The following is a 13,709-nucleotide window of genomic DNA, read 5'->3' on the forward strand; positions in this document are numbered from 1 at the left end:
TTTCTGCAGTTCTATCAGTGCTGCTAACCTCTTACTATATCATTGAATATGTATGTTTATATATATATATATATATATATATATATATATATATATTTTACAAAAAATCATACTACTACGGAATAATATTAAATGCCTGTAAACCCTCATTTCTGTTTGCACTTTCTGTTACACTACCTTCCCCGAACTTCTTTCAAGTTATTAAGTGCAGAACGGGGAGTTATACATATTTACTTGCGCTTTCACAATATCTGCACATTGTGTAATAATAGGAGACGTATAAAATAAAACTATATACTAATACGTATATATATATATATATATATATATATATATATATATATATATACAGTACACATTCCACTATCCGAGGCTTTCCTTTTCTTTTCTTGCTGACGATAAATTACGCTCTTAGAAATGTTGTCTGAAAACAATAAGAATATGTGCAAAAAATACAATCAGAGGTAGAGGTCTTTAACAGGAACTAAGCAAGGGAGTTGAAAAATTTTTTATGCATGTAAAAAATATAGACATGAACCAACTTGTGAAATAAAAAGACCAGAAAACTACTCTTTCTAAATTATGTGTAAACTTTTTACCGAAAACGAAAGTTGCACGAAAGACTTTTTGTCCCTTTTTTGGCCTCCGGTGCTTGGGGTCCCTGGTTCAATCCCAGCTCGTGCCGTGTGAACTTTGTCGTGCATAAAGACCGTGCTCATGGGTTTTCTCGGGTTTCTCCCGTTTCCTCCCACTTTCTTCATTCAGTACTCATCATCACCGTCTCCTTTAGCGTAACCGGTATAAGTATGCGACGTAAATCTAAAGATTTCATTTCATTTCCCTTTTCTGCTCATACTGCTGATTATGCGCGATTATGCCAACATCCAACTCCGCGGATAATCGTGCGATTACTGTATATACAACTAATACAGATACGTAATTACATTATCAGTTACAGTATCGGTTTTTATTTACTAATTTGCCTCACTTTATTTGCATCCCTGCAGTAAATAATTCTTATCGATAATAGTTAAAATGTATATTACATTTTAGTGCTTCACGACTGAATGATCATCTGCCTTACGTTATCTCGCAGCTGAAGAGGATGCTACACTGAAAACTACCTTGCGTTATAAAGGGTAAGTGAAATATATCTTAAAAATATCTTTCATACATTTCATTGTGTACATTAAAGAATGTAAGTTTGCCTTTTTCCTGTAATCAATACTTAATAAAGGATTTATTTTTATTTATTTATATACAATTTCATACGTGGTTCGTGATAGTAAACTCGATAGGACATAGTGGCACTATGAACATCCGAATCACTCATCATTCGAACATTCAAATATTTATTCGAATATTAGTATATTCCAAGTAATGTTAACGACGTTAATATGCTTGCCTTTATAGTTAATAATGTCAATTCTTACTTAAAACATACTTCCTTAACAGGACATTGAAGAAAAGGTAGTTGCCAACGGCCATACCATGCTGAATATACCGGTTCTCGTCCGATCACCGAAGTCAAGCAGCATCGGGCCTGGTCAGTACTTGGATGGGTGACCGCCTGGGAACACCAGGTGCTGTTGGTATACTTTTTCTAATTTTGTTTTTCACAAAGACGAATATTCTCACATCGTTCACCACGATAATTTCGTAATCATGCATTACTTAAAACAATTAGCAACGCTTTCCACGCGCTGGTCTTTTTGAGTATTCACCGACAAACCTACGTAGCTACAATAACTCACTCGAAGCCATATGCATTCGCCAACGGCCATACCATGCTGAATATACCGGTTCTCGTCCGATCACCGAAGTCAAGCAGCATCGGGCCTGGTCAGTACTTGGATGGGTGACCGCCTGGGAACACCAGGTGCTGTTGGCATCTCTTTTTCAAATTTCATTATCCTTCAAGTACGAAAATACTAGAAACATTAATTTTATAGTACTTTCAAGAGATAATTTATCAACATTATTTCATAGCGATTAATCGATATTCTAAGCGTTATACCCACTATTTCTTACACTAACAGCCTGTTTATTTGCACGGCACATTAAAATAACCTGATTTCCGATCCGTGTGCACCTACTACTATACTTAACACGGAATGTATTACCACTTTTTAAAAGTAAATTATTATGACTAAGTGTAGATCTCCGGCGAGTAAATGCCTTTCATATACAAGCACGACACATCTCCGCTATGTGCTTTACTTTTTTACTAACAGCATATAGAAATTGGATTTCAAGGTGTTTCTACATAACAGAATGAAGCAAATTTCGTGATTTAACTCTTTCGAATAATGTGTTGGTCCTGACAAGGACCGTTTGAAATGAAAAATCTTGAAGAAGATTTTTACTTAGAGCTTGTGTACTTGGTAACAGCCTTCGTACCCTCACTTACAGCGTGCTTGGCAAGTTCACCAGGCAAAAGAAGGCGCACAGCTGTTTGGATTTCCCGGCTGGTGATAGTTGACCGCTTATTGTAATGGGCCAAACGAGAAGCTTCAGCAGCAATACGCTCGAAGATGTCATTAACAAAGCTGTTCATGATACTCATAGCTTTGCTAGATATGCCAGTGTCAGGATGCACTTGCTTCAAAACTTTGTAGATGTAAATGGCATAGCTCTCCTTCCTCCTCCTCTTCTTCTTCTTATCTCCCTTGGAGATATTCTTTTGGGCTTTACCAGCCTTCTTTGCAGCCTTTCCGCTAGTTTTTGGTGGCATGATGACACTCGTTCAGCAAAATTAGATGTGTCCGCCGATTTATCGACTTCATTTAAATTACAGTACGTGTTTCAATTCGCGCCAACTGCCTTGCTTTTCATTTGATGCACTCGGGTGCACGCTTGAAGTAGTAACAAAACTGACTTGATTCATGGGAGGCCGCAATTTTTCCTCTCATCTTATTACGAAAGAATATTGAACAATGTCTGGTCGCGGCAAAGGTGGAAAAGTCAAGGGAAAGAGCAAGTCCCGCTCCAGCAGGGCTGGCCTTCAATTCCCAGTAGGCAGAATCCATCGTCTTTTGCGAAAGGGTAACTATGCGAACGAGTTGGTGCTGGCGCTCCCGTGTATTTGGCTGCAGTCATGGAATACCTGGCAGCTGAAGTTCTTGAGTTGGCAGGCAACGCTGCTCGTGACAACAAGAAGACTAGGATTATTCCACGTCATCTGCAGTTAGCTATCCGTAACGACGAGGAATTAAACAAGTTGTTGTCTGGAGTTACAATCGCTCAGGGTGGTGTTTTGCCCAACATTCAAGCTGTACTTCTGCCCAAGAAAACTGAGAAGAAGGCATAAATGTAAGACCTATATCTCATACAAATCGGCCCTTATGAGGGCCACAAACCCCTTTATAGAGGAGATTTACGATTGAAATGAATTGTTTTCGATATACAGACTCATCAAAAGTGTCTGAGATAGTTGCTTAGTGTCATTCGAAATTCTCGCTGCTATTCGATTAATTAGTATGTGTAGTCGTCGATCGTAATTGAAGCCCATAGGAAGTCACACTATCTTTAGAATACTCCAAACAGCGATGTGCTTAGTTCCCACTACATTATTAATTATAAGATCATTACCTTTTGTATTGTCGCTAGCTACATTTTTTTGATATTTGCGTACATCGGGCTCATATTACCCAGAGGACAGGACAGTCGAGCCCAGATTCTCAGCAATGGAAGAAAACCTCATACCACATATTCTCATGTACTTCATGCTAGACAAAGGAATTTCCAACATTCTTAAAGCACTCATGTTTCTCTCTTGCGTTGGCTTGGCTGAAATTACTCTGTTCAATATGTTCTCGACATTTATTATTGTTCATTACTATGCCCCAATGACATCATGAACAGAGCGGATCAAAAAACTTTCCTAAATTTCTTTTGCAACATAGTAATGACATTAAATGCACACTTAAGTACGATTTATTCTTTGCAAGGTCGATATTCATATTTGTGTGATATGTGTTATATGTATATGGTTTGTAATACGCAACTACTCTTATTCTCTGATCTCAGAACTCATTTGCTACTGTGCCCAACGAGCGAGCCTAGGTTTCTTGTAACTACTGCCTTTCTTTAGTAAATAATGTGAAGTATACAATGCATTAACCTACATCTCATATTTGTATTACTCTTTATTTTACTAACCCGCTACGAAGTGTCATTAATTTACATGTAAATCACAATAGACACTACCGCAAAAGAAAAAAATCGAACCCAAGACCACGTAAACAAGATAAAGGACAAGATTCAGGTTTCTAACGCATTATTCGCCCCTCACAGCACAGTATAGAAGTTGTATAAGCCTCTATACGTACATCCTACTGTCAGAACAGAAATTCCGACTTGCGTTTCGCATCTCTCATGCTCGCTACTTCCAACAAATCGCCAATTTCCAACCAGAACCCCTTCTCCAGCATTAATACTGCTACATATGAATACGTATACATGAACGTACATAATGTAAAAAAAAACGTATGATTTTCTCAAATTAATCTCTCTACGTCTGTAATTTTGTGTGCATCAAAAGGCTTTAATGTAGTTACACGAATTCTTATAATCTAACAGAAAATCGCACAAAGTAAATCTTTCCCTTTATATAAATTTGTTGGCTCTGAAAAGAGCCGTTTATGCCAATTTTATATCCAAAATAGGAGGAACCCCAACTTAACCTCCGAAACCGTACAGGGTTCTTCCTTGCCTCTTCAAGGCATACACAACATCCATAGCTGTCACTGTCTTCCTCTTGGCGTGTTCTGTGTATGTAACAGCATCTCTGATTACGTTCTCCAGGAATACTTTCAATACTCCTCGGGTCTCTTCATAAATGAGACCAGAGATACGCTTCACACCACCACGGCGAGCAAGACGCCTAATAGCGGGTTTGGTGATACCCTGGATGTTGTCACGAAGAACTTTACGGTGGCGCTTGGCACCTCCTTTGCCAAGACCCTTGCCTCCTTTTCCACGTCCTGTCATTTCGATATGTTACTGCTTCGCTCACCACACACGAGAAATACAAGCCCAAGCAGCCCAAGACTCGTGGTTTTGTTCCTTCGATCATGCAGGGAAAGCACGGAGGAAAAACACAAAACGTGTCTAAGCCAATGAGAACTGTCCTTTTCGACTGACTTTATCCAATGAGAAATAGCTTGATTTAACGGTTTTGCTCTTTATATAACTTGACTTCATTCAGCGCGCAATTATTTGAAACAAGTCGTGACAGTTGCAATGGCACGTACCAAGCAGACAGCTAGGAAATCTACTGGAGGCAAAGCTCCTCGAAAGCAGCTTGCCACCAAAGCTGCAAGAAAGAGTGCTCCAGCTACCGGTGGAGTGAAAAAGCCCCATCGTTACAGGCCTGGTACTGTGGCTCTCCGAGAAATTCGTCGTTACCAGAAGAGCACTGAATTGCTCATCCGCAAGCTGCCCTTCCAACGACTCGTCCGAGAAATTGCACAAGATTTCAAGACAGATCTTCGCTTCCAAAGCTCAGCTGTCATGGCTTTACAGGAGGCAAGTGAAGCTTACCTTGTAGGGCTTTTCGAAGACACCAACTTGTGTGCTATTCACGCAAAGAGAGTCACAATCATGCCTAAGGACATTCAGCTTGCTCGCCGCATCCGTGGGGAACGTGCTTAAGTTTGAAGTTCTGGCACTGAGTTCAAAAACGGTCCTTTTTAGGACCAATACACTACTTAGAGATGCTGTTATCCTAACAAGGATCTTGTCCATACTTGTTATCTTTTTTTTTAAATTCTCACGCCGTATGTTGCATAGTTAATACATCTACCTTCGTTTTCCTCTCGTTTCGTATATCATCCTATCTTTCAAGTATATTCTTTAGTTTTCCCCTATGTTTACCGATTGATTATCTTCGTTTTATGTGGTCAAGGGTTCGATTTTGCCATATGTTGCATAAGTTAACTTCGATTCAACCACTGTTTGCCCTTCTCAACGTTATTAATCTCATAGAACTCGCAGGCGAAATATGTACTTCTTCCAAGGTAGCAAAAGTAATATTTTCTCAGAGGTCGCTGCTGTTGAATGCAAACGTTAAACTAAACTTTCTTTAAGTGTCTGTTTGTACTTAACATCAGTTCAATTGTACACCTACATTTCTGCTGGTGTTACTATTTTTCTTTATAGCAATATTACGAATTATAAGACGGTATCCGTGGTTATTAGCGTGTTCCCTTTTCCTAACACTTTCTCATTACACCAGTATTTCCATCATTCATTAGGCGTAATCACCCGTCTCCTTTATCATAAAAATCATAATAGTACGACGTTAAATTGAAACAGTCTACTTCACTTTCACGAGTTGTAATAAGTTCGAACATTTCTTTCACCCCAGCCTTGAAAAGAGTTGATTTTAGTTTAGTGTCCCTTTCAGCAGCAAGGCTGTTTCAAACGTGGACCTACTTATTAACGTGCAATGCGAAACATTTGAGCTCCCACCGAGAATCGAACCCAGTCAGCCTGCAAAAGTTTTTCTAACAAATGCATTAAGTGCGTTTTCTGTACTGTTTCGCTACTTGAAGATAGGAACAAGGAAAAAGTAAGTGATCACAAATTGACATTACGTAATGTGTTCCCCATTTTTTTTCGAGTACACCATTCTTGACACCCGTGAAAGCTTTCTTTCCCCACCCTCAATTCCCCTCTGTTATAAAGCACTTACATCAAGAAGTGCTTCGGTTAAAAAGAAAACTCAAAGTCCCTTGCGTGTATACTATACATTGCTATGAATGAACATGTGATAATGATAGGAAAAGCACAATTTTACTCTTCTCAAAGTATTTGATGGCTCTAAAAAGAGCCGTTTTAAAATGTCAGATGATTTACTGACACATTTACTTCTTCTTTGGTGCAGCCTTCTTAGCACTTTTCGGTTTTGCTGTAGCCTTCTTTGGCTTCGGGGCCTTTGGCTTCTTGGGAGTTTTTGCCTTCTTCACTTTAGATGGTGATTTCTTAGGTTTGGGAGCAGCAGCCTTTTTCTTTTCACCAGTCTTCTTGGGACGTTTAGCTGCTGGCTTTTTCGCAGGCTTCTTCTCCTTTGATGCTGATCGTTTCGCCTTGGTTGAAGATCCACCTTCAGGCTTCTCCTTCAGCGATGAAGCACTAAGCTTAAACGATCCAGATGCACCTTTTCCCTTGGTCTGAACCAAAGACCCAGAAGCAACTGCACTTCTCAAGTATTTCTTGATAAATGGAGCAAGCTTCTCGGCATCCACTTTGTAGTTCTGAGAGATGTATTTCTTAATAGCTTGCAGTGAACTTCCTCCCCTTTCCTTCAAATTCTTGATGGCGTTGTTCACCATTTCTGATGTTCTTGGATGAGAAGGTGTTGTTTTTGGTTTCTTAGGCTTTGCAGACTTCTTAGGAGAAGCCTGTGCCGGGGCTGCAGGTGCTGATGCCGTATCTGCCATTGCTTTCTGCAATAAACTCAACGATACTGAAGAATGAAATTTTCGCTCTCTCAGTCTCTCAGTCTTGTTCCTCTCAGGCTTAGTTGCCTCTGTGAGAAGTTTCGGGCCGAAGCCCATGCCTTCGTTCTTTGATTGTGATTGGCTGTTGGTGAGGTTGTCAGATGTTGGTTGTGTTGCGGAGTCGCAGCTGTCGCGTCCTCCGGTGATCAGTTACTGATCCTGATCAGTCGGGCGGTTGGGGCATCCTATAGATTTGTCTTCTGGGCTGCGTTGTTCCAATTGCTTGCACATGTGGGTGAGGAGAGGTTCTGATGCCTCTCCAGAATTTTGCACTTCTTTTTCTTCGAACGTCCTCCAGAAAGGGAAGGTCCAAGTCTTCGTGAATTTGCTGCACCCTGGTGTCGATTGAGTGACCCGTGATGGCCCTGGCTGCCCTGTTCTGCAGGACTTGCATTTGACGGAGTGTAGTTCTTGCTGCATGTTGCCACGCAGGGTGTGCGCACAGTAGGATAGGGCGGATACTCATCTCGTAGACGTGTTTCCTTGTCTTGTGAGTTAGGGATGGGGACAGGAGAATGGGTAGGAGTGCCAGGAACCTTTGCATTGCCTTCTTCGTTACTGTTGACACGTGTGTTCCAAAGGTGAGTTTTCGATCGAGCTGGACCCCGAGGTACTTTGTTTGCTCGACTTCCGTTAGCGGATGGCCATCTAGGTGGAGTCGCACTGGTGTCCTTGTGCGGTTTTTCGTAAAGTCGACAATTGCTGTCTTCCTTGCGTTAACTTTGATCTTCCATTTTTGGGTCCAGCTGTCAAGCAGTTGTAGATGGCGCCTGAGATATGTTGAGGCATATCTCTCGTTTCCGTGACTTGCAAATATGGCGGTGTCGTCTGCAAAGGTTGCGATGGAGGTGTTCAGGGTGGTAGGAATGTCATTGGTGTACAATGCGTATAGGATGGGTGAGATGCAGGAGCCTTGTGGGACTCCTGCATGGATCGTATGGGGGGGAGATTGCTGCCCTGCGTGGGAGACGTAGAATGACCTGTGATACAGATAGGAGGCGATGACTCGGATCATGTAGTGGGGAAGGGCTTGAAGATAGAGCTTGTGAATGAGCCCTTCGTGCCACACCCTGTCGAAGGCCTTTTCTATGTCCAGAAAGACCCCCAACGTGTGGCCTCCGTCGTTAAACCTGGACGTGATTATTTCCACTACTCGGACCAGTTGTTGTTCTGCACTATGTCCAGATCTGAATCCGTACTGGTGGTCGGGGAGTAGCTGGTGATCCTCAATGTGCTGCTTCAGTCTCCTTTGAAAGATGCGTTCGAATACCTTGCTGGTATGCGAAAGGAGACTGATCGGGCGATAGTTGTTTGGGTTGGACCGAGTAGTTCCTGGTTTAGGGATCATCACAATTCTCGCCTGCTTCCATGCCTTCGGAAAGTAGCCTGTTGTCATGATGCCGTTGAAGATTCTACAGAGCAGAACCAGGGCCTTGCGGGGTATGTTTCGGAGTGCAGCTGGTGTTATCCTGTCGGGTCCGGAGGCGCGGTGCAGGTTCAGTCTCTTGATGACTTGGTGGATTTCTCTAGGGGTGGTGAGAGCGGTTGGAGGCGTAGGATCGTTCAGGTCTGCTTCTTCCAGTGTGTGCCTGACTGCGTCTTCGGTTTCCGGTGGGGTTTGGATGTTGTTTGTGTGCAGGATGCCTTCGAGCGTTTCGGCAAACAAGTCGGCTTGCTCTTGGGCTTCATACAATGGTCCTTGGGGTCCCAGTAGGGGGTAGTTCCGAGGTCCTGAGGATGGTTTGGTGAATCCTCTCACCAGCCGCCAGAAGTCCCGGTTGGGAGAGTCTAGTTCCTGCAGTCGCTGGTTCCAAGCCTGTAGTTTTAACCGTAGCAGTCTCTTTTTGACCCTGGTGGTGAGGCTGTTCCACAGTTGCTTGAAGTTGGGGTGGCGGGTGCGTTGCCACTGCTTTCTGGCCCAGCGCTTTAGGTGAATCAGGACTGTTGTGCGTTGCTCTTCGGGTGATGGAGTTGGGAGTCGTGTGGGGTTGGTAGTCGTGGCTAGTCTGAGTGCATTTTGGATTTGGGTGGTGATGGTGGTCACTGTCTCGTCTATGGTCTCTGGGCTGTTCACGGGGAGCCGAGGGTTAACTGTTTCTGCCAGCAGCTGCCTGAAGTATTGCCAGTCGATGGTGGTGATGTTCGGGAGTTCAGAGTTTTTCAGATGGTGGCGGATGGCAAGTGTCTGAATCACTGGTACGTGATCTGATTTCAGAGCGTGGATGGCTGTTGGTCCTTCCAGAAGAGCGAGGTTGGCGGTGAGTACCATGTCCAGTACGTCTGGTCTTCCTCCATTGCGGGGGTAGTGTGTTGGTTCGTTCGGTGCGGCCGGGAGCAGATCGATGTGCCTGAGGGCCCTATGAAGGGTGTTGCCATTCTCGTTGGTTGTCCTCGAGTTCCATTCGGGATGTTTACAATTGAGGTCTCCCCCAATTAGTATCTTCTGTCCTTGCTGGCGTAGTATTCTCAGGTCCTGCGGCTCCAGTCTGGTGTTTGGGGACCTGTAGGCTGCAAAGATCTTGACCGGACCCTCAGGTGAATGGAGTGTGATGCCCGTGACCTCAAGGGATTGGAGTTGGAGGGGAGGAAGGAGATCGTGGGGGAGGTGATTCTTGATGATGATTGCTGTACCGCCCCTGGTGGTGGCCCCTGGGCGGTCGGTTCGGTGAACTGTATAGTTTTTGAGGTTGAAGAGGATTGGAGGTTTTAGGAGTGTTTCTGAGATAAGGGCGATGTCAACTCTTTCTCTCTGAAGGAAATCTTCGAGGGTGTGTTTTTGTGTGCGGATTCCCTCCGCATTCCAATGGACGACCCTGAGGTCACGGGAGATTGTCGGCCTAGTCCGTACCATCATCAACCAGGGTTGCTATGACTTCGAACATGGTTGTTATCCTGGTGACCGGATCAGTAGCTTCCGCTATCTTCCTCAGCCCCGTCTTGATCTTCTCCAGGAATGTCCTCAGGTTGAGCCCTTGGAACAGGTCTTTGATCTCCCTGATCATGTCCATGATGGAGGTTGTGTCTGCTGGTGGTTTGGTGTCATTTTTCTGGTCTGTGGTTTGGTCACCTGTCTCATTCTTGTTGGTTTTGTCTTCCGTCTGTCCTTGGTTGGGGGTGGGTGGCTTGGGGTCGCTGTTGAGTGCTCCGGCGTAGTTCCGTCGTCTTGGTGGTTTCTGAGTTGGAGTGCTCTTGTTTGCGGTATCACTGGTAGGGTTGGGGGAAGGTGGTTCGGGTTTTGATCTTTGTTGAGTTCTTCTTGCTTTGGCTGCCTTTAGTGTCGGGCACCCTTGATAGTTCGCTGGGTGATCCCCTCCACAATTTGTGCACTTTGGTGGAGTTTCCCTATTGGTCTTAGGGCACATTGTACTGAGATGTCCCTGTTCGCATTTTACACATCTAGGTGCGGCGCAGCACGTTCGTTGTGAATGTCCTACGCGCTGGCACCGGTAGCACTGAAGTACACTTTGTCCCCTGTATGCTTCCACCACTACCCGGTAGCTTAGGAGGTGTTTTAGGTCGTATATTTGCGATACTCCTGGGGTCTTGACAAGAGAAACCAGGAATAGTGGGAAGGGGGGCTTCTCGCCGTCGGGGCCACTCCTCCCCCGGAGTTGAGTCACAGATTTGACTGGATAGTCAAGGTCCAATAAGTCTTGTTGTATGTCATTTGGGTCGGTGTCAATGGGTAATTTCCTTATTACCACCTTGAAAGGGCGATCCCGCTTCGGGGTCTCAGTTGCATATGAGCGACCGGTTTGTTGACAGAAGGTTTCTATCTTTTCGAAGTCACTGAGTGTGGCACAACGAAATGTGATGAAGTCTTTTCCATGGCTGTCCACTTTGGGGGGGACGGCACATATGGCTGACACAGTTCTTGTGAAGTTGTACACTTTTTCCACACCATAGATGTGGAGAGGAGGTATATGTTTCTTGGAAAATGTGCTTGCTTGCTCGTTTGTCTCGTCTGTGGCGTGTTCTGTCTGGGGGTCGTCGGGGCATTCGTCTGCTAGGGGCGAGAATTGGTTTCTGAATTGTATCAGGGAGGGGATGTTGGTGGCTTCTTGCCGGCGGGCTCTCTTCTTGGCTTGCTTGAAGTCGTTGTCTGACTCTTGATTGCAGTCGTCGTCTGAATAATTTTCCATGTCAATGAGGTTGTCTTGGTCTTGGGTCTGGGGGGGGGGGCTGGGGCAGACTGTGTTTCTGCGCTGTCGGTCGTGGATTGGTGTTGTGGGGGGGCAACGCTGGGGTTAGCCGCCTCTTGTAGTTCGTCTATGCTGACTGGTATGAGTTTGGGCTTGGTTCTTCTCTTCTGTACTGCACCAATATTGCTGAACCGCATGGATTTCAGCTGGTTAGTCAGAGTGGCCAGGGGGGTTGAACTGGGGGGTTTTCTGATGGGGGGCTCGGTGGGTGCGGCCCCTGATGCTGATCCTGTCTGCCCTGTTGTCGTGGTTTTAGTCATCTCTCTGCCTTGGGGGGGGGGTCGGGGGGTTGAAAATTGTGGGGGGGCTGGAAGTTTAATGGGGGGGCTTAGCACTGGTGTTGCACTTGGAGACACTTCTATTGTACTATTGGTGTAGGTTATGTGGTACGAGAGTCTGACTGTATAGAATGTTCGCCGTGGCCCTTGAAAGGACCGCTGCGCTTGGGAATAACGTAACTTTTAACCAAAAATCACTAAAAAGTTTGTCTATTGCACTGTTTATGCACGTTTTTGCGTCCCGGGGCTTTTTTGGCTTGCGCCCGGCTGGCCGATTTTTCTTTTAGCCGATGTTACGAATATAATTATTAGTCACTATCGTTTTCTTATTGGATAAGTGGTCAATGTTTATTGAAAATGAGTGGGAGCTAATTTTCAGATTTTGAGCACTGGTTGCCACGATCCGCACACTGCCACTTCACTAGGCAGACTGGATGAATCCAGGGCCTGTCTTGTCTTTTATACGGAATTTGAACGCAGAATTGCTTCCGCCAATCAGCGTGCAGTATTTTCATACGAACTAGCCAATCACGGAAGGGTGCTTTCCTTCGAGTCCGCGCTTTCAGATGACTAGTTTTTGCTCTTCAGTGCTGTGGCTTTAGTCTGCTGTGTGCGTTTGGTGTCATGCACATGCACACACTAACTACAGCCTAGCTACTAAATAACACTTTCAGAGCACTTTCACAGCACTGTTAGTCACTAAACTTTCACTTCAGACTTCAGACTTGTCTTGGCGTTGTTTTGCTTGTTTGAAGTTTCGGGCTTGGGCCCATGCCTTCCATTTCTGTTGTAAGCTTGACGTGGTTGTTGTTGTTGGCATCTGAGTTGCTAGGGTCGCAACTGTCGCGCTCCCTGGTTTTTCGTCATCTGGTTTGCAGAGTTGTTATTTCTTCAGGGGGGACGAGGCATCCTGTGGCAGTGTCGTTTTGGGTTGGAGTGCCCTAAACGTGCGATTTCGGGGTTGTTCGAGGTGGTCGTGTTCCGCCAGAAATTGATGGCTTGTCTTGTTCTCACCTCTTGAAGCAATGGAAGGGTGAGGTCTTCGTGCAGTTGCGTGATTCTGGTGTCTCTGGAGTGACCTGTGATTACTCTTGCGGCTTTGTTCTGGATCGTTTGCAATGGTCGGAGGTGCGTTTTGGCTGCATGCTGCCACGCGTTGTGCGCGTACAGCATGATGGGGCGCAGGCAGGTGATGTATACATGTCTCTTCGTTTCCAGAGGTAGCGAAGGAGACAGGAGAAGTGGTAGTAGTGCCGTGAATCGCTGCAGTCCTTTCTTCGTTACTGCCTGGAGGTGTTTGGCGAAGGTTAATCTCCTATCGAGTATGACTCCCAAGTATTTTGCGTCTTCCTTGAGAGTCAGCACTGTCCCATCCATTGTGAGTCGGATGTTTTCTTTCCGTTTGGCCCTGGTGAAGTCCACGACGGCTGTCTTCGTGGCGTTGATTTTTATCCTCCAGTTCTTCGTCCAGTCGTGCAAGAGCTGGATGTGTCTTTGGAGATGGGTCGTGGCGTAGCGTATGTTGGAATGGCTGGCGAACACTGCGGTGTCATCTGCGAAGGTGGCCGTTGTTGTGTTTGGGGTAGTTGGGATGTCGGCTGTGTATACTGCATACAGGAGAGGTGAAATGCAGGAGCCTTGGGGGACCCCTGCGTTTGCTCTTCTGGGTGGTGTGACGTGGCCTGCGTGTGCGACTCGGAAGATCCTGTCTGCTAGGTAGGATT

At 45.1% G+C, this 13,709-nt stretch overlaps 2 non-coding genes across 2 annotated transcripts; both read left to right on the forward strand.

The window, feature by feature from the left end:
• The first annotated feature begins 1,476 nt into the window (after positions 1 to 1,476).
• LOC145677406 (5S ribosomal RNA) lies at positions 1,477 to 1,595 on the forward strand. The gene has a single exon (XR_014129818.1). It is a non-coding gene; the product is annotated as a 5S ribosomal RNA (ribosomal RNA).
• Positions 1,596 to 1,772: 177 nt separating this feature from the next.
• On the forward strand, positions 1,773 to 1,891 carry LOC145677402 (5S ribosomal RNA). Its single transcript, XR_014129814.1, has one exon. It is a non-coding gene; the product is annotated as a 5S ribosomal RNA (ribosomal RNA).
• The last annotated feature ends 11,818 nt before the right edge of the window (positions 1,892 to 13,709 follow it).

The sequence above is a fragment of the Thermobia domestica genome, unplaced genomic scaffold, assembly GCF_964235325.1.
Source record: "Thermobia domestica unplaced genomic scaffold, izTheDome1.hap1.1 HAP1_SCAFFOLD_830, whole genome shotgun sequence".
NCBI lineage: Eukaryota > Metazoa > Arthropoda > Insecta > Zygentoma > Lepismatidae > Thermobia > Thermobia domestica.